Here is a 21,128-nt window from a genome sequence, read left to right on the forward strand (position 1 = left end):
AGTTTCCGAGTCACCTTCAAAGGTAGCCCCACGTAGAGCGCATTGCAGTAGTCCAAGTGGGAGATAACTAGAGCATGCACCACTCTGGCGAGACAGTCCGTGGACAGGTAGGGTCTCAGCCTGCGTGGAGTTAGTAGACAGCTGCCCTGGATACAGAATTGACCTGCGCCTCCATGGACAGCTGTGAGTCCAAAATGACTCACAGGCTGCGCACCTGGTCCTTCAGGGGCACAGTTACCCTATTCAGGACCAGGGAGTCCTCCACACCAGCCCGCCCCCTGTCCCCCAAAAACAGTACTTCTGTCTTGTCAGGATTCAACTTCAATCCATTAGCCGCCATCCATCCTCCAACCGCCTCCAGGCACTCACACAGGACCTTCACCGCCTTCACTGGCTCTGATTTGAAAGAGAGGTAGAGCTGGGTATCATCTGCATATTGATGGACACCCAGTCCAAACCCCCTGATGATCTCTCCCAGTGGCTTCATATAGATGTTAAAAAGCATGGGGGAGAGGACGGAACCGTGAGGCACCCCACAAGTGAGGGCCCAAGGGTCTGAACACTCATCCCCCCCACCACTTTCTGAACACGGCCCAGGAGGAAGGAGCGAAACCATTGTATAACAGTGCCCCCAGCTCCCAACCTCTCTAGACGGTCCAGAAGGATGTTATGGTCGATTATATCAAAGGCCGCTGAGAGATCCAGCAGAACTAGGAAACAACTCTCACCTTTGTCCCTAGCTCGCCAGAGATCATCAACCAGTGCGACCAAGGCAGTTTCAGTCCCATGGCGAGGCCTGAATCCCGATTGGAAGGGATCCAAATGGTCCGCATCCTCCAGGCGTGCTTGGAGTTGTTCAGCAACCACTCTCTCAATCACCTTGCCCAAGAATGGAAGATTTGAGCCTGTGCGATAGTTGGCCATACTGGCCGGGTCTAAAGATGGTTTTTAAAGAAGCGGTTTAATGACCGCCTCTTTCAGCGGATCTGGGAATGTTCCCTCACAGAGGGAAGCATTCACCACCCCGCAGAGCCCATCGCCCAGCCCTTCCTGGCTTGCTTTTATTAGCCAGGATGGGCAAGGATCAAGGAGACAGGTGGTTGGTTTCATGCGTCCAAGCAGCCTGTCCACATCCTTGGGGGTAACGGATTGAAATTGATTCCATGCATCTTGACCAGACAGGGCTCTAGCACTCTCCCGCCCCGGCCCTGCTCCCACAGTGGTGTCTAGCTCCTTCCGAATATGAGTGATTTTATCTGCAAAAAACTTTGCAAAATCATTGCAGTGGTGCTAAAGTGGCGCTTCAGGTTAAGAACAGTTTTAGGTTAAGTATGGACCTCCGGAATGAATTAAGTACTTAACCCGAGGTACCACTGTACTTGGCGGCTAAATGGGATAACACTATACAGTTATGTAAAGTGGATTTCCCTGGCCTAAACCCTGCCTGCTCTGGGCCTATGATGTTGCTCACATCAAGCCACGTGGTTGATTTGGATAATAGATGTTTTGCATACAATTTCCCAATATTTGACAATAGATTTATTGGTCGATAGTTGGACGGTATGTTTTTGTCCCCCTTTTTAAAGATTGGGGTGATTATGGATTTCTGCCATGAATTAGGCATAATTCAAATTCTGTCCACCACAGTGAATAGTTCTGCTAAACCAGTCTGGCTTGGCTTTAATTAGTTCAGGCGGGACGGCATCAGGGCCTGCGGCTTTGCCTACTTTCATCTGAGAAATTAAATTTTCAACTTCAGTAATGGAAATGGGGGCCACTCAACCAGGGTCGAAGAAGGGGCAAGATCTTGGCTGTCTGATGGAATACAATCGTCGTAGAAGATCGCCTTAAAATGCTCTACCCATGGCATAGATGGAATCAATGTCAGTTGATGATCTTGGGTTTGTGGGGGGTCTGCAATAACCTTCCAAAATTTCTTATGATCATTGGTAAGGATGGCTGAAAGCAGTGAATCCCAGCAAGCCTGGTTGTATCTTATCTGGCTAAGCTGGATAGACTCCCTAACAAAATATGTGTCAGGCAATTGAGAGCTGCCTGTCTCTCTAGACTCTCTGTAGATTCTCCTAACCTCTACTTTAATGCCTTTGATTTCGTTATAAGTCCACTCGCCAATCCCTGGTTTCTTAGGTGGCCTGTGCGAGTGTGAATGGGGCAATTTGGTTATTAGAGTGTCCATAAGCTCCTCAAACCAAGTGACTCTAGCTATTGGGGAAAGTTCACCACTCCCTACCGAGATCAAGTGAATCACATGATCAGACTGCACCAAGGTTTGGAAAGACGATAGTGTATGCTCGTTAATTCGAATCCTTATGTACTGAGGACACTGTACCTGGGGGTGGGGTGGGGTGGATTGATTATATATTCTGGCACTCTCGATGGAAAGACAAATTTACATTGAAAAGGGAGATAGTGACTAAGCATAGGATCACCTGTGTGGAACTCAACCACTTGGGGCAGCATTTTAGTGGGGACCAGAATATAGTCTACCACACTATTCCTTGTGAGGAGAGGAAGGTAAAGTTCCCAGAGCCTTCCTAGTCTGGCAACCCATTAAGCCACACCAGAACCCTGGTGGTAGTCAGCTTGGTGAGCTGTAATCCCGCCAGGTTGATTTCTAAGTCCTGTGATTCTTGTTCCCATAAGCAGAAGTCAGGAAGAGCAGTAGAGTCCAAGATCTCCCAAGCTTTTGTATATATTTCCTGCCCTTGGCATAGGTGGGCATTAAAATCGCCTGTCAAGACAATGGGAAAATCGGGGCAAATAGTGTCCAGATTCTTGAGCACGTGTGCAAGGAGATCTCATTGATGGTTCTTGGCTATGACAGTAGAGGTGGGAGGAATATACACATTAGCCAGTAACATGTCCTGGCTCTCCAGCTCTATCTTTGTTGATAAAATTTTGCAATTTGCATTAGTCAAGAGAATGTGTTCACATTTTATATGGGGAGCCACCAGGGTTAGCAAGCAACCCGAGGGCCTGCCTTTCTTGTGGAGTTTGACTGCCAGAACCGCATAGGTGTTATAGTCGGTAAAGTCAATGTGCTGTGTCGACCAAGTTTCTTGTAAACAAACTATATTGTGCTCTCTTATTAACTTAACAAAGTCAGGATAGCATAACTTTGAGGACCATCCTGCCACGTTCCATGATAGCAACTTCAGGGAAGAGTGTTGCACCGAGTTTCCCGCCTTGGCACAAAGTCAGTCTAAGTAGATGTCATTAGATTGGCTATCACAAGGGGCCCCAGGTGGAACCTGTAGCATTTCCTCTAGTGCCTCAGGGGCACCAGTTAGACCATGGTCCCTGGTGTCGACGCTTCTTGAACTGTCTGCTGTCGACTCCTTGTTCGAAGTCAAGTAGCCAATTATTTTTTTTGGGGGGGGGGGAGATCGCTAGGACTGAGAGCATCGATGGGAATATGCATCCCAGAAATCGTTCCTGGGGGTTCTTCTTCTGTTGAGGTGTCCTCTAGTGCCAGCATAACCAAGTCAGCATTTGCGAGGCAAGATGAAGGTTGATGTACTAAGATATTAACTTCTTGCAGATGGGCTTTGAGGCAGTCCTGGAACACAGGTGGGAGAATAGGTTGCTTAGTAGTTTGTGATACATCCGGCAGGTTAGGCATTATGTTACCTATTGGGGAAGTTTCTGGTTGGTCCTCAGCTAGGCAGAATCGCAACTCAGCACTCGGGGTGACCGGCTTCCCAGTGTGCATCTCCTGATCGAGTTCAGATAATTCCCCAGACATCTGTGTAGTTTCTCACCTTGCTCGCTCATCCTCCTTAAGTGGGGGCAAAGTCTGTTCTATTGGCAGAAGTGTGGATGAAGTATCTATAGTGTCATACATGCTAATTCAGCGTATAGTTGGGTTCAGTCCCTTGGTCTACAAATGCCTGCCTTTCTTGGTTGGGTGAGTCCCTTACCAGGGATTCCTCCTGTAGAAAGGCCAGTATCTCCTCTTTTCCAGACTTTTCATTATTCATATTCCTGCTGCCCACATGAGCAGGTTCATGGGGGTTTACCCTAGGCTTGTTGAGGTCACACATTGAATCTTGAATACTGTTTGTTATTTCTTCAATTTCCTCTAGTATAGAGTTAATTAGGATTATGTTTATCGTTGCTCTTTCCTCGACATTCCTAAGGAGCGGAGATTTCTTTAGAGTCACTCTTTGAGGCCCTCCTGTATTAGCTGCAGCTGTGTTAGTATCAGTCAGAGGAACTGGAGGATTTCCACGTTGGCTTAACCTTGAAGGTGGTGCAAAGCTTGGGTCGGGGGATAGTTTAATAAGCCACGGTTTAGCATTATGTGGGAACCAGGCCAATATTCATTCAGACTAAGCAGAGTTCTTGCTTTTCCTCCTTCCCTAGCCACCAATACATTCATAGTTACATTCTTATTTCAGTTACATTCTTAATATAACATCCTTATATTAGTTGCAGCCCTTTTCCTTTCTGACCTATGTTTATGTAGGATGCTCATTTCAGTCTGTCAATCTCTAAGCCTTTTCAAGGAGCAAAACCTCATATATAATGCATCACATGCAGGACCTGCTTTTCCTGTAGGATTTTTTCCTCCCTGAGGTACTGTTTGCTGTTTGCAATCCATTACGTATTACTGTTCCCATTTTTACATAATACATACTATGCTATTTCATTCATCCAAAAGCCTGAGGTGGCACAAAATTGAGAAAATCACTTGTTGGTGCCAAGTATTGGTCTCCCACTGGGCACAATTATGTGAAAGATTACAAACTGCCTCCATTTTGTCCGGCTTTCAGAGGGCAAATCTATTTTATCCATCATTTGGTGGGGCATAGGGCCAGCCCTGGCATTGACCTCCGAAAGCCGGGAAATCTCTCTATGCATGGGAATAAATAAATGGAGATGGGGTTTACTTCACTCTCCATTTGTTTATTTACTTCCCTCTGCAGCTCTTGATACTCTAAGCCATTTCTACCCTGCCTCCCAAAAGCTGCACGTGTTGCTGCCTAACCCTGCCACTGAACAGCTGAGAGCAACCTGGCAGCTTGGAAGCCCATGGAAAAAATAGACTGGGGTCATTTACTTACTTCTGAGTTAAAAGAAATAAAAATAAACCTTGTCATGTTGTTCAAGCCTATTTTCTACCTTCTCTCCTTCTGTGTGTGTGCATCTCTCTCCTGTCTGTTAGGGGACGTTTTTTCACCTCTCCTTTGATATCCATGCTGTACATCTATAGCTTTAATTTTAGAGAAAGTGTGCTAATTTAAATATTATCCATACAGTAAAATAAAAGTTGTAACAATATGTTAAAGGTAAGTAAATATTTTAAAGTTTCAGATGCCAAAGTAGTAACAGTTGCTTGGACATTAGCCCATTCTCTGCCTCATAATTCTATCCTTATTTCAAACAATGTATTATACTGGTATATAATGATGTTTATCTGGTGCCATGTCACATCTCCCACCCCTACTTGCAGCCCTTTCCCATTCTGACCTTTGTTTATGTAGGATGCTCATTTCAGTTTGTTAATCTCCAGGCCTTTTCAAGTAGCAGAAGCTTATAAATCATAGAATTGTAGAATTGTGGAGTTGGAAGGGACCCCCAAGGGTCATCTAGTCCAACCTGCTGCAGTGCAGGAAGCTCAGCTAAACATCCATGACAGATGGTCATCATATAATACATCACATGTAGGGCCTGCTTTTCTCATAGGGATTTTTCCTCTTGAGGTATTTACTCTGTTTCCAGTCCATTATTGCTGTTTTCATTTTTACACAGTGCTAAGCTTTTTCTTTCCACTAAAAGTGCTAGCTGTGCAATATTAAGAAGATCCACTTGGTGGCACAATATATTAGCTTCGTATAATGCATTATTTTGTGAAAGATTACAAAAGTGCAGGCAGCGCACGGGCTCTGTGCTTGCCCATCTTTGGGAAGGAGGGAATGTCTCCATGACTGTGCCAGAGTTCTAGATCTTCCTTCTCGGATCCTCACTCAGCCTGGGCAGGTGGGACTTGCTTGGAAGTCAAAACTTGTCCCATATAAAAATAGGCTGGGGTTATTTACTTCTAAAGTTAAAGATAAAAATAAACCTTGCCCTGTTGCTTTAGCCCCCTTCCTCCCTTCTTCTCTGCTGTGTATGTGTGCACACTTGTATGTATTCAGACACTGTGTTACATCAGATGTTTAGCTGGTGAGATATCACGAAGTTGAAAACCAGACAGTGTCCAGACCTAGTTGCAGTCCTTTTCCTTTCTGGGTTTACCATATGCAGGATGCTCATTTCAGTCTGTCTATCTCCAAACCTTGGCAAGGAGCAGAATCTCATATGTGATATCATACACTACATGCAGGACATGCTTTTCTTGTATGGTTTTTTTCCTCCTGTGGCACCGCCCTCCTAAAGCCAGCAGAAACCTTATGTGATCCCAGTTTATGCAGGTGTCTCTCCTTTTTTTTTATAAGATATTTATTGCAATTTTAAACAACAAAAATCAAACTTATAAGAAACAAGAAATTCAAAGTAAAATTATAAGAAAAAGTAAGAATAAAAAGAGTAAGAGTAAAAGATAAGAAAAGAAATTACAAATATTCATAAATCATATTTTCATGATCTTTGGACTTCCTCGCATCGTCCTCCCCTGCATTCTCAGTCATATAGTTAAATACAGCAATTTGTTACCTTACTTCCATTCTTATTTTATAAATCTCCAATATTCAATTCCAACTTTGAGTATTTTGGTCATAAATTAACCTGCTAAATTTGAACATAATATTTCTTCAGATTTCACATTTTCCCTAGACATCACCTATTCTCATATGTCTTACACTAAGTTTACTGCTGCCATGTTACTCTCATTTGTGCATACTCCTAACATTCGTACAATTTATAATGTTTCTGTAAATAGTCTTTAAATTTTTTCCAGTCCTCTTCCACCGTCTCTTCTCCCAGGTCTCAAATTCTGCCAGTCATTTCAGCCAATTCCATGTAGTCTATCAGTTGCGTCTGCCATTCTTCCAGAGTGGGCAAATCCTGTGTCTTCCAATGCTTTGCGATAAGTATTCTTGCTGCCGTTGTTGCGTACATAAAGAAAGTTCTATCCTTCTTTGACACCCCTTGGCCGACAATGCCCAGAAGAAAGGCCTCTGGTTTCTTAAGGAAGGTATACTTAAATACCTTTTAAAATTTATTATAAATCATTTCCCAGAAAGCCTTAATCCTTGGGCACGCCCACCAGAGGTGAAAAAATGTTCCTTCAGCTTCCTTACATTTCCAGCATTTATTATCGGGCAAGTGATATATTTTTGCCAGCTTGACTGGGGTCATGTACCACCTCTATATCATTTTCATAATGTTTTCTTTCAGGGCATTACATGCCGTAAACCTCACTCCGGTGGTCCATAACTTTTCCCAGTCAGCAAACATAATATTATGCCCAATGTCCTGTGCCCATTTTATCATAGCTGATTTGACAGTTTCATCCTGCGTATTCCATTTCAACAGCAAGTTATACATTTTTGAAAGTACCTTGGTGGTCTTAGATTCTAACAGTTCTGTTTCTAGTTTCAATTTTTCCACCTGGAAACCTGTTTTTTTATCCACATTAGAGACCTCCCTGATCTGAGCATAATGTAACCAGTCTCGCACTTTGTCCTTTAGTTTCTCAAGGGTCTGCAATCTCCAAGTATCACCTTCTTTTTCTATTATTTCCCAATATTTCAGCCAATTGGCCTCCATATTGAGTCTTTTCTGGGCCTTGGCTTCCATTGGTGACAACCACCTTGGGGTCTTGTTTTCTAATAAGTCTTTGTATTTAGCCCAGACATTATACACAGCTTTCCTGACAATATGGTTTTTAAAAGCCTTATGAAATTTTACCTTGTCATACCACAAGTATGCATGCCAACCAAAAGCATTATTGAACCCTTCCAGATCTAGGACATCAGTGTTCTCAAGGAGAATCCAATCCTTCAACCAGCAGAAAGCTGCAGATTCATAATACAGCCTCAAATCTGGCAGGGCAAACCCCCCTCTCTCTTTAGCATCAGTTAGTATTTTAAATTTTATTTGGGGCTTTTTGCCCTGCTAGACAAACCTAGAGATATCTCTCTGCCATTTTGTAAAACATTCCACTCTGTCCACAATCTGTAGGGTCTGAAACAAAAACAACATTTTTGGCAATACATTCATTTTTATCACAGCAATTCGGCCTAACAAGGAAAGTTTCAGTCTTGACCAGATTTCTAAATCCTTCTTCATTTCTGTCCAACACTTTTCATAGTTATCCTTAAATAGATTCAAGTTTTTGGAAGTCATATTAACCCCTAGGTATTTCACCTTCTTAACAATTTTTAAATCTGTCTCTTTCTGAAACCTTTCTGATTCCTCAGTGGTCAGGTTTTTCCCCAAAACCTTTGTCTTCTGCTTGTTTAATTTAAAACCCGCCAACCGACCAAATTCTTGAATCAGTTCTAAAACTCTTTTCGTACTAGAGTCTGGTTCCTGCAATGTCAAAACCAGGTCATCTGCAAAAGCTTTAAGTTTATATTGTTTGGCTCCGACCTGAATCCCTTCCACCAACCGGTCCCCTCTGATCATATTCAAGAGCACCTCCAGGACCGAAATGAATAGCAAAGGGGAGATAGGGCAACCTTGTCGTGTTCCTTTCTGAATCTTAAAGTCTTCTGTCACCACATTATTAACTATTAATTTAGCTTTTTGTTCTGAATAAATTGCTTCTATGCCATTTTCAAACCCCCGTCCCACTCCCATCCCTTCAAGATTTTTCTTCATAAACATCCAAGAAATGTTGTCAAAGGCCTTCTCCGCATCTATAAAGATCAAAACTGCTTTTGTATTCATATTTGTTTGTAAAAGCTCCAAAATGTCAATGATGTTTCTAGTATTGGCAAAGAGATGTCTACCTGGGAGAAAACCTGCTTGGTCTTTGTGAATTACTTCATTTAATACTTTTTAAAATCTACTTGCCAAAATATCAGCAAAAATTTTGTAATCCACATTCAGGAGAGAGATGGGGCGGTAGTTCTTAAGTTGTGTCTTTTCAGTTTCCAATTTAGGTATCAATGTGATGAATGCTTCTTTCCACGATTCCGGTGCCTTCTTCCCCTCCATGATCTCATTGCAAACCTCCATTAGTGGTTGTATCAAATAATCTTTCAATGTCCTATAGTACTTGGAGGTAAGTCCATCTGGCCCTGGAGACTTGCCCAGTTGCATATTCTGAATGGCACCTTCGATCTCTTGTTGTGTTATTTTATAATTCAGGATTGTTCTGTTTTCTTGAGACAGTCTTGGTAGGCCATTCCTTTTCAAAAATTGATTTATCTCTGTCTCATTTTGCAGCCCTTGAGTATAGAGTTGTTTAAAGTATCTCTGGAAGCACTTTCTAATCTCCACAGGATTCTGGATATTTTTCCCTTCAATCTCTAAGTTGGTAACCGTATTTAATTTTTGTCTCTTTTTTAGCTGCCATGCTAGCAGCTTTCCACATTTGTTTGCCGATTCGAATGATCTTTGTTTCATTAACTTGATTTTCCACTCCACTTCCTGATTTATCAATTTAGAATATTGTGCCTGGTAAAGTTTAATTTCTCTCAGAATCTCCTGTGACTTTGGTTTCGATCTTAGCTTTTTCTCACATTCCCTGATTTTCTCCAAAATCTTATCCTTTTTCTCATTCTGTGCTCTTTTCTTTATGGTATTCTGTTGTATCAGAAACCCCCTCATTACAGCTTTACTTGCATCCCAGATTACTCTTTTTTCCACCGTAGTGTTCAGATTTATTTCAAAGTAGTCCTTCAAAGCTTTTTGGGCCTTTTTAGTAATCTCCTGATCTCTGAATAGGTTGCCATTCATCTTCCATCTAAAGGAGCCGGTTGTATTTAGTCTCATATCCATCTTTACTGCGTTATGGTCGGAGCAAGTCTTTGGGCAGATTTCCACTTTCCTAGTCTTAGGTGCCAGACTTCTAGTTACCCAAATTTGGTCGATTCTTGTCCATGTCAGTTGGGCTTCAGAAAAGAATGTTCCTTCTCTTCCTAGAGGGTTTTTTGACCTCCAAATGTCAATTAAGTCCATATTGTCAGTCAGTTCGAAAAAAGTTTTGGGTAGTCTGCCATCTCTTGAAACGTTTTGATTTTGTGACTTATCCATATTTGTAGAGACCACCCCATTCATGTCTCCCATCATGATGATGTTACTATAGTCCAGATAGTCCAGCATTGTCTCATGCAGCTTCTTGTAAAATTCCGATTTCCCCTCGTTTGGTGCATAAATACCTAGTATCAAAAACTTTCCGCCTTGTGTTTGAATTTCAATTGCCAAGATTCTCCCTTGCTCATCTTTAAAAAGAAATTTTGGTGAAAGGCTCTCCTTGGCGTAGATCACCACCCCTCTCTTTTTAACTCGGTCTGATGAAATAAGTTCTTGGCCTAATCTTTTATTGACTAATACTTTTCTGTGGAGCCTAGTCACATGTGTTTCCTGCAAGCAAATAATGTCCAATTGTTCTTTCTTTAGTATGTGAAATATCCTTCTCCTTTTCTCCGGGGAGTTTCCGCCGTTAATATTCCAGCTAAGAAGTTGCAGAGACATCCTGGGCAAATCTGTTATCCAGTAGGTTGTGGTGTTTCCTTTTGGTCGTCAGATCCCTTTTGGTCGTCAGGTGTGGGTGTTGGCTGTGGCGGTGGCCAGGACCCAGGTCCTAGGATTCCCTTCTGAAGGTCTTCTTCGTAAGTGTGCAAAAACTTGTCCTTGTCCTCTGGTGTTTTAATTTTCACTTTCTTCCCTCTGAATGTAAAAGATAATCCTTGAGGAAATTCCCACCTAAAAAGAATTGAGTTGCTTCTCAACAATTTTGTTAGTTCTGTATAGGTGGTTCTAAGATCTAGAAGCTGTTTAGGGATATCTTTGTAAATTTCCGCTCTCCTGTCCTGGATTTCAAGTGGCTTTCCGTAATGTAGGCCTAGTATCTTGTCCCTTTCCTCCTTGGATCTCAAGGTAATTAAACAGTCTCTGGGTCTGTCTTTCTTCACTACTCTTCCAAGTCTGAAAGCACTCACTATTTTAAAGTCCTTGTCTTCTTCCAAATTCCAGAACTTAGAAAATTCTTTTGTCAAATATTCTGTCAAGTTACTCTGTTCAAGCTCTGAAAGTGCTCTCAGCCTCAGATTGTTTTCCCTAGAACGCAGTTCGATCATAGACAGGTAGGCCTGATGTTCACCCACCTGTTTGTACAATGGTTTAACCTCCTCCTTCACTGTATCCACTTTCTGATTGGCCGCCTCGGCCAGTTGATGGTTCTCTTTGGTAGCTTCAAAAAGCTTCCCAATTGATTGTGCATGCAAGGTGGCTTGTTCAGTTAATTTATTTAGGCTGGCAGTGTTTTGGTCAATCTTGGCCGACTGTGCATCCACTTTCTTGTCCAGTAGTTCCAATTTCTCCAAAAAAATTTCTAATACTGTTTCATTTCATCCAGCTGCCATGCCTTCTAATCAGGTCAGCTCAGTTTCTATTTCTTCTGGTTCCAAAACTGTGGGAACCGATGATCTACGCACCTGGGAAGTCAATGTTGATTGAGTTAGTTGTTTAGCTTTTGCTTTAGCCAGTCTTGTTTTCCCAGTGCCACTCATTCCAGTCCCATCTACGTGTCAAGGTCAAATTATATATCTTCCCCTGGGAATCCACAAGCCCAGAGAGTAAACAACAAATTGAAAAGGAGGAAAGAGGAAAAATACCAGTCACAATTGTAAATCCAATCCAGTAGGGGGAGTTCCAAGAAGTTCTGAGAGAAACAGAGTGAACAAAGGAAAAGTTTTTCCCTTATGCCGATAATGTCCAAACAGTTAAAAGTTTCTAAAAGACCTTAAAATTTTTTCTTTTAGAATGCAGAGATGAGTCTTTACTTACAATGTTTCAGGAAAAGTGCCCTGGAAATGATGTTTCAAAGTAACTAGTCCAAGAACACTCAGATGTAACAATCCACTGTAACAAAAAATCAGAGTCCACAAACTGACAGTTCCCGTAGCTTGGCAGTCAAGCACCTGGGTTTCTCTATAATAATTGTAAATCCACAGGGAGAGGAAAGATTAGAGCCAAAGTCCAAAAAAAGAAGAAGAAAGAAAAAGAATTTTAAATCCCTTAAGTCTTCTAGCGACAGTTCAAATCATGCGCAAAGTTAAAACTTTCAAGTCCTCATTAAAAGGCTTCAGGTCCAAATCGTTGCTTTAAATTTTAGCAGCAGAGGGAGATGGACTTCCTGGTTGCACCTGCCGCTTTTGTCCGAATTTTTCAGGTTTAATTTTGGATTGTTTTAGCCCTTTTACTCACAGGTTGCTGTTTCCGAATCCAATAATCCAGGAAAAAAGGTCAGCGCTCATCGACAGGAGCTATGCGGCTTCGCTCGCACGGAAAGAGCGATCGACTCACAGCACCGCGCTCCCCTCCACGTTTCGCGGCCCCTTACGGGGTCCCTTCTTCGTTTTGGGGGGCGCTTCTGGTGCCCGCCGAGTCCCACGGCCTCAGGCTCACTCTACCTGAGGTTTTCCGGTGAGGGTCTCCACTTCGCCATAGCGGGCGACCCGTTTCCACGGAGCTTCCTCTTCAGTAGCTGAGGAGGACCGCCATTGCCGTTCGCGCCGCCTCCGGAAGTCCTCAGTTTATGCAGGTGTCTCTATGCATGGGAATAAATAAATGGAGAGTGGGTGTCCTTCACTCTCCGTTTAGTGTTTGCTTCCCTCTGCAGCTCCTGACCTTTTGTGCTACGCCTTCTGAAAGCCGCATATGTTGCAGTCAAACACTGCATTTTGAATGGTTGCTGCCCTCAACTACCCTGAATTACAAGCTGCCACTTATCACATGGAAAAATAGACAGGTTATTTACTACTAAGTTAAAAATAATAATAAACCTTGTTCTGTTCTTGAAGCCTAGTTTGTACCATAACCACTTCTCTCTCTGTGTGTGTCTCTCTTGAGAAGATCTATTTTATCTGACTTTGGGAGGGTGGCTGGTACCGCCCTCCCAAAGTCCAGAAACCTAATGCCTTTGTGCAGATGTTTCTGTGCACGGGGAATAAATAAATGGATAAATGGTTTCCTTTCTTCTCCATTTATCTATTTATTTCTCTCTGTAGTTCCAGAGACTCATAAGCCCTTTCTGTCTCACATGGCAAGAGATGTGAATGCTGCTGTCCAGTGCTGCTTTGAATAACTGCTGCCTTCAGTTGCTTAAGCCTTGTTTCTCCCTTCTCCCCTTCTGTATCTGTGGGCATGCTTGTGTGTCTTTGTCTCCCTCATGTCTATCAGGGAACATTCTCTCAGATTTCCTTTGATATCTATGCTACCAATTACATCTACAACTTTAATATTAGAGAAAGTGTGCTAATTTAAAAATTATCTGTATCAGAAAATAACAGTTATAACAATATGTTAAAGGTAAGTAAATATTTATGCTTCAGACCTCTAAATAGTAGCAGTAGCCGGGACATGAGTCCATTTGCCTCTACATAGTTTAATCCTAATTTCAGACACTGTACTGTATCAGTATATCATGATGCTCACTGGTATACCACAGTGTTTAAAACCAGACTTGATGTTGGATACTCATTTAAATCTATCAGTCTCTGTGCCTTTTTAAGGAGTAGAACCTCATATTTCATATGATACATTGCATATAGAACCTGCTTTTCTTGTAGGGATTTGTCTTCCCTCAAGTGCTTAATGCTCTTCGCATGCCATTATTGCTGTTCTCATTTTTACACCGTGCTATGCTTTTTCATTCATCCAAAAGTCCTAAGTGGTGCAATATTATGAAGATCCACTTGGGGTGCCAAATAGCAGACTCACAAACCACCATTTTATAAAAGATGACAGTGCCTCCATTTTGTCTGGCTTTTGGAGGGTGGCGCAAGGGCTCTGGCCCACCAGAGCCCTGGCACTGCCTTCCCAATGACGGAAGCATAGTAAGTGCTTGCCCATTTTTTTGGAAGAAGGAAAGGGCTCTAGGAACATCCCAGAGCTAGAGGGAGATGGCACACCCTTGAAAAGATCTTATGCAATCACAGCTTTGTACAGGTGCCTGTGCCCTTTCTGCCTTGCCTCCCAAAAGCAGCTCATGTTGCTGTCCAGCACTGCCTTTTGAATTACTACTGCCTTCAGCCAGGGCTCGCTTCTGGTTACTTACATCTGAGTTTAAAAAACTAAAAAATAACTTGCCCTCTTGTTTAAGCCTCCTTCCTCCCTTCTCCCCTTCTCTCTCTGGGTGTGCTTCCATGTGTGTCTCCTTTGTGTCTGTAAGGGAACCCTCTCTCACCTTTCCTTTCATACCAGTGCTGCTAATTACTTCTACAGATTTAATATTTAAAAAGTGTGCTGATTTAAAATTTATCTGTACAATAAAATAACAGTGGTAACAATAAGTTAAAGCTAAGTAAATATAAGAACTTTGAGGAGCAGCAGTTGCCAGGACATTGCCCCATTCATCTCTATATAGTTTCATCCTTATTTCAGACATCCTGTTATATTGGTATATCGCAATGTTTAGCTGGTGACATACCACGATGTTGAAAACCAGACATCGTCTAGACCTACTTAGTCTCTCAATCTCCATGCGTTTTGAAGGAGCAGAACCTCATTTATGATACACTGAATACAGGACCTGCTTTTCTTGCAGGGTTTTTTTCTCCCCTGAGGTGCTTAACACTGTTTTTAACCTCATTATTGCCGTTCTCATTTTTAAACAGCACAGTGTTATTTCATTCATCCAAAAGTCCTAGTTGATGCAATATTTTGAAGATCCACTTGGTGGTACCACATATTAGCTTCACACAGGGTGCCATTTTGTGAAAGATTACAAAGTGGCTCCATTTTGTCTGGCTTTTGGAGAGCGGGATGGAGGCTCTGGGATGCTGACATAGTACTTGCACCGCCTTCCTAATGACGGAAGCCTAAGAAGTGTTTGCCCATATTTGGGAAGGAGGGAAGGGCTCTAGGACCATGCCAGAACCCTGAACCTTCCTGCCAGAGCAGTGCCGCAGATTTCCTGCACAGAACAATGGCAGTCCTGTACAGGGGTTAATTACTTCTGAGTTAAAAATAATAATAAACCTTGCTTTTTGTTTAAGCCTCCTCCCTCCATTCTCCCATTTTGTATATGTGTGCAGGGTTGTGCACCTGTGTCTCCCCTCATGTCTATTAGGGAACATTTTCTCACATTTCCATTGAAATCTATGCCACTAATTATATAGCTTTAATTTTAGGGAAAGTGTCCTAATTTAAAAATTACCATAAAACAACAGTTGGAACAATTTGTTAAAAGTAATACAGACCTCTAAGTAGCAGCAGTTTCCAGGACATTACCCTGTTTGTCTCTTCATAATTTCATCCTTATTTCAAACATTGTGTTATATCAGTATATCACAATGTTTAACTGGTGACATATCGCAATGTTGAAAAACAGACATCGTCCAGACCTAGCTGCAGCCATTTTCCTTTCTGTAGGATTCCATTTCAGTGTGTCAATCTCCATGCATTTTCATTTATCAAAACATACATTACAGGTAGGACCTACATTTCTGGTTGGGGGCGGGGGTTCCTCCCTGAGGTACTTAACACTGTTTCTAGTCCATTATTGCTGTTCCCATTTTTAAACAGCGCAGTGTTAAATCATTCATCCAAAAGTCCTAGGTGGAGCAATATTATGAAGATCCACTTGGGGGTGCCAAATAGCAGACTCACAAGCCGCCATTTTATAAAAGATAACAGAGTGCCTCCATTTTGTATGGCTTTTGGAGGGTGGCGCAAGGACTCTGGCACAGCCTCCCCTAAGCCGGAAGCTCAAGAAGTGCTTGCCCATCTTTGGGAAGGAGGGAAGGGCGCTAGGACCACAACAGAGACCTGAATCTTCCTTCCCAGAGCCAGAGCGGTGCTGGCAGTACAGTTCCCCAAGCTGAGATGCCACAATTTTTGCAAGATCCATAACTGAGAAACTCCACTTGTGGGTGACAAATATTGGCCTCAAAAGGTTTGGAAGGGCACTATGAGGGTTCTGCAGTGCTGCCATGGCCCTGACACTGCCATCCAAAGCTGGGAAAGCCTTATGGGATTGCAGTTTTGCGCAGGTGTCCCTATGCGTGGGAATAAATAAATGGAGAGTGGGTTTCCTTTTATTTAAATTAATCTATTTACTCCCCCCCACACACCTCCTGACACCTGAGCCCTGCTGGGTCCCTCACATGGAAAAATAGACTGGGGTCATTTACTTCTGAGTTCAAAATAATAATAATAATAATAATAAACCTTACCCTGCTGTTTAAGCCTCATTCCTCCCTTCTCCCCTTCTCTCTGTGTGTTCCTTTTTCTGGGTTTCCTCAAATGTGCCTCTATTTTGTCTGACTTTGGGAGGGCAGGGCGAGTGATCTCAGAGAGCCCTGGGTCTTTCTTCTTACACAGAAGAACAGCACAGAGAAATCGAGGTGGCAAAAACGTGAGAAGATCCATTTTATCTGACTTTGGGAGGGTGGCTAGTACCGCCCTCCCAAAGTCCAGAAACCTAATGCCTTTGTGCAGATGTTTCTGTGCACGGGGAATAAATAAATGGATAAATGGTTTCCTTTCTTCTCCATTTATCTATTTATTTCTCTCTGTAGTTCCAGAGACTCATAAGCCCGTTCTGTCTCACATGGCAAGAGATGCGAATGCTGCTGTCCAGTGCTGCTTTGAATAACTGCTGCCTTCAGTTGCTTAAGCCTTGTTTCTCCCTTCTCCCCTTCTGTATCTGTGTGTGTTTCTCTCTTGAGAAGATCTATTTTATCTGACTTTGGGAGGGTGGCTGGTACCGCCCTCCCAAAGTCCAGAAACCTTATACTTTTGCGCAGATGTCTCTGTGCACGGGGAATAAATAAATGGATAAACGGTTTCCTTTCTTCTCCATTTATCTATTTATTTCTCTCTGTAGTTCCAGAGACTCATAAGCCCTTTCTGTCTCACATGGCAAGAGATGCGAATGCTGCTGTCCAGTGCTGCTTTGAATAACTGCTGCCTTCAGTTGCTTAAGCCTTGTTTCTCCCTTCTCCCCTTCTGTATCTGTGGGCATGCTTGTGTGTCTTTGTCTCCCTCATGTCTATCAGGGAACATTCTCTCAGATTTCCTTTGATATCTATGCTACCAATTACACCTACAGCTTTAATATTAGAGAAAGTGTGCTAATTTAAAAATTATCTGTATCAGAAAATAACAGTTATAACAATATGTTAAAGGCAAGGAGATATTTATAAGTTTCAGATGCCTAAGTAGCAGTTGCTTCCATCCGTATTTCAGACATTGTGTTATGCTGGTATACCGCGATGTTTAGCTGGTGACATACCACAATGTTGAAAACCAGACATCGTCCAGCCCTAGCTGCAGCCATTTTCCTTTCTGGGCTATGTTTATGTAGGATGTTAATTTCAGTCTGTCAATCTCTATGCTTTTTCAAGGAGCAGAACCTCATATATGATACATTGCATATAGGACCTGCTTTTTTTGTAGGGATTTTTCATCCCTCAAGTGCTTAATGCTGTTTGCAGTCCATTATTGCTGTTCTCATTTTACACAGCGCTATGCTATTTTTTCATTCATGCAAAAGTCCTAAGTGGTGCAATATTATGAAGATCCACTTGGGGTGCCACATAGCGGACTCACAAGCTTCCATTTTATAAAAGATAACAGAGTTCCTCCATTTTGTCTGGCTTTTGGAGGGTGGCGCAGGGCTCTGGGATGCCAGAGCCCTGGTTTCACCTTCCCAATGACGGAAGCATAGTAAGTGCTTGCCCATTTTTTGGAAGAAGGGAAGGGCTCTAGGACCCCGCAGTAGCCCTGGATCTTTCTTCCCTGAGCCAGAGCTGTGCCCAAGGTTTTCCTCCACAGTTATATCTTTCCAGTTGTATCTTTCAATAGATCGTCTATAGTCCATTAGCTTATCCACCTTTGGGAAATTGGGATAAGGGCTCTGGGATGCCCTCTAGCACCACCCTCCCTAAACCCGGAAAACCTTATGGGATCACAGCTTTGTTCAGGTATCTCTGTGGGTGGGAATGAGAGCAAAGAAGGGTTTCCTTTGTTCTCCATTTATCAATTTACTCTTGTTCTGCAGCTCCTGACACTTGAAAGTGCTTTCTGCCTCATCTCTGAAATGATGCATGCTACCGCCCTCATCCGGGGCTCACTTGGAAGCAAAGTCTTGTCCCATGGAAAAATAGACTGGGGTTATTTTACATATGAATAAATAATAAGAATAATAAACCTTGTCTTGTTGTTTAATCTTTCTTCCACTCTCTTGCGTTCCTATTTCTGTGTCTCTTAGGGAACCTTCTCTCACATTTCATTTCATATCTGTGCCACGTATTACTTCTACAGCTTTAATTTTAGAGAAAGTGTAATAATTTTAAAATTATGTGTTCTACAGAATATTGTAACAGTATGTTAAAGGTAAGTAGATATTTATGTTTCAGAACCTTAAGGAATAGCAATTGCCGGGACATAGCCCCATAGTTCCATCCTCATTTCAGACATTGTGTTATATTGGTAATATTGCGATGTTTAGCTGGTGACATATCACGATGTTGAAAACAGACATTGTCCAGCCCTAGCTGTAGCCATTTTCCTTTCTGTAGGATGCTATTTCAAACTCCATGCCTTTTTAAGGAGCAGAACCTCATTTATCATATAATATACTCCATGTAGGATCTGCTTTGGGGGGGCGGGGTTCTTAACGTTTCCGTCGTTCTTATTTTTACACAGTGCTATGCTATTTAATTAATCCAAAAGTCCTAGAAGGTTCAGAATTGAGAAGATCCACTTGGGGGCACCAGATATTAGCATTCCAAAGGCTCCATTTTGTGAAAGATTACAAACTGCCTCCATTTTGTCTGGCTTCCAGACCCCTGGCACTACCCCCCGCCTGAAGGATAGTAAGTGCTTGCCCATCTTTGGGAAGGACTCTAGGACCATGCCAAGAGCCCTTTCTTCCCACTTTTGGAGAGTGGTGTGAGGGCTCTGGGATCTGCCGGAGCCCTGGTACCAATCTCTGAAAGCCGGGAAAACCTTATGCCGTGGTTCCGATGTTTCTCCTTGTTGGAGTAAATAAATAGAGAGAGTTTCCTTCACTCTCCATTGCTCTGCAGCTCCTGAAACTTGAAAGTCTTTTTTTGCCTCGTTTCTCAAGAGCTGAGCTGTCCAGTGCTGCCTTTGAACTGCTGCTAGCCTCAGCTGGGATTGGCTTGGAAGTCACTACTTGTTCCATAGAAAAATAAACGGGGAGTATTTACTTCTGAGTTGTTAATAATAATAACAACAACAACAATAATAACAATAACAATAAAACCTTGCTCTGTTGAAGCTTCTCTCGTACCTTCTCAGCTTCTCTCTCTCTCTCTCTCTCTCTCTCTCTCTCTCTCTCTCTCTCTCTCCCTCTGTGTGTGTGTGTGTGTGTGTGTTTGTGTCTGTAAGGGAACCTCCTCCCACCTTTCATATCCATGCTACTAATTACTTCTACAGCTTTAATTTTAGAGAAAGTGTCCTAATTTAAAAAATATTTGTATTTTAAAATAACAATGGCAATAATATGTTAAAAGCATGGGGGGGGGGGGTTAAGTTTCAGACCCCTAAGTAGTAGCTGTTGCCAAGACATTACCCAGTTCACCTCTTCATAGTTCCATCCTTATTTCAGACATTGTGTTATATTGGTATATTGTGATTTTTTGCTGGTGATATACTACTATTTTTAAAACTAGACATCATCCAGCCCTAGTTACAGCTTGAGAAATATTGATGTAGGGTGCTCATTTTAGTTTATCAGTCTCCATGCGTTTTCAAGGAGCAGAGCGTCATTTATCGTATGATACATTGCATGTAGAACCTGCTTTTCTTACAGAGTTTTTTCTTCCTCGGGGTGCTTAACACTGTTTGCAGTCCATTATTTCTGTTCTCGTTTTTTACATAGTTAATTTCATGCATTCAAAAATCTGAGGCGGTGCAAAATTGAGAAGATCCATCTGGGGGCGCCAAATATCGGCCTTGTGCACGGTGTCACTTTATGAAAGGTTGCTCTTTTTCCCCCTGCAAAGTTTTCCTGCAATGGGGGCCAAGCCATGGTGGCTTGAGAAGAACCAAAATCTTTTCATGAATGTGTGCCTGTGTATCCCTCATGTCTTTGTCCCTTTCCTCTCTTCTCCACTTCTGTGTGTACACACATGTATGTGTCTCCCCCTCTACGTTCCCCATTTTCTCCTCCTTACCATCGTACTCTCCCTAATATTCCCCTGCCCCTTTGCTTTCTCACACATTCCCCTCCCACACCCCCTATGCTTCCTTATGTGCTTCTTCACCTTCCTTTTTGTTCCCTCTGGCCCACACCCACTGGTGAAAAAGAAGGAGAGAAGTGTTTTCATTTCCTGGAGTTTACATTTTTGGTGCCCCATAAATAGCTTCCCTCCGTATTAAAAATAAAGGTTGATGGATTTTTTAAAGAAATAGGTTATCTCTTTGCCACATAGTTTCATCTTTATTTCAGACATTGTGATACATTGTTTTATTGTGAAGTTTAGCTGGTGATATCTAACCTGATGTTGGAAACCAGACATCGCCTAGCCCTGGTGTATGCAAGGCAGGTAGCAAAGCCAAAATGACACTGCTGTGATTCCATCCTGTGAGGGACCCACTGGGATTACTGTTAAAATGTTGCGTCATTTTGTCATCCAAAGGGAGCTCAACAGTAAAGTGGGGGGGGTGTTCAAAGTGCAATAATTTTTGCATCAGTTTTGTTGAAAGGATTATGCCCCTAATTCCTAGAGTCATATTCAGCTGATGAGTCTCACTAGCAGAATCCCAAGAAAGGACTGCACAGCTTTAACCCTCTCCCCCCACATGCCCCCCCCCCCCACAAATTGCCTCTATGAGGGTCACGAGAAACTCTGGAATAGGATATGGGGAGAGAAGAGGGGGGATCATTCTGTCTGAAACAATTGTCAAGAGCTATGTTGAATTCCTCCTTTAGTTTTCAGGTTCTGCAATAATCTCAGCAAAGTACTCTTTACAGTTCATCAGGCTGTGGGCATAAGCAAGAAACGGATGAACTT

At 42.5% G+C, this 21,128-nt stretch overlaps 1 protein-coding gene across 2 annotated transcripts in view; it reads left to right on the forward strand.

Annotated features, from left to right (window-relative positions):
- Positions 1 to 21,128, forward strand: part of CHIC1 (cysteine rich hydrophobic domain 1) — a 39,875-nt gene that overhangs the window by 6,101 nt on the left and 12,646 nt on the right. The gene's annotated exons all lie outside the window — the stretch shown is intronic.

This window comes from Podarcis liolepis, assembly GCF_965112155.1.
Source record: "Podarcis liolepis genome assembly, chromosome: Z".
Taxonomy (NCBI): domain Eukaryota; kingdom Metazoa; phylum Chordata; class Lepidosauria; order Squamata; family Lacertidae; genus Podarcis; species Podarcis liolepis.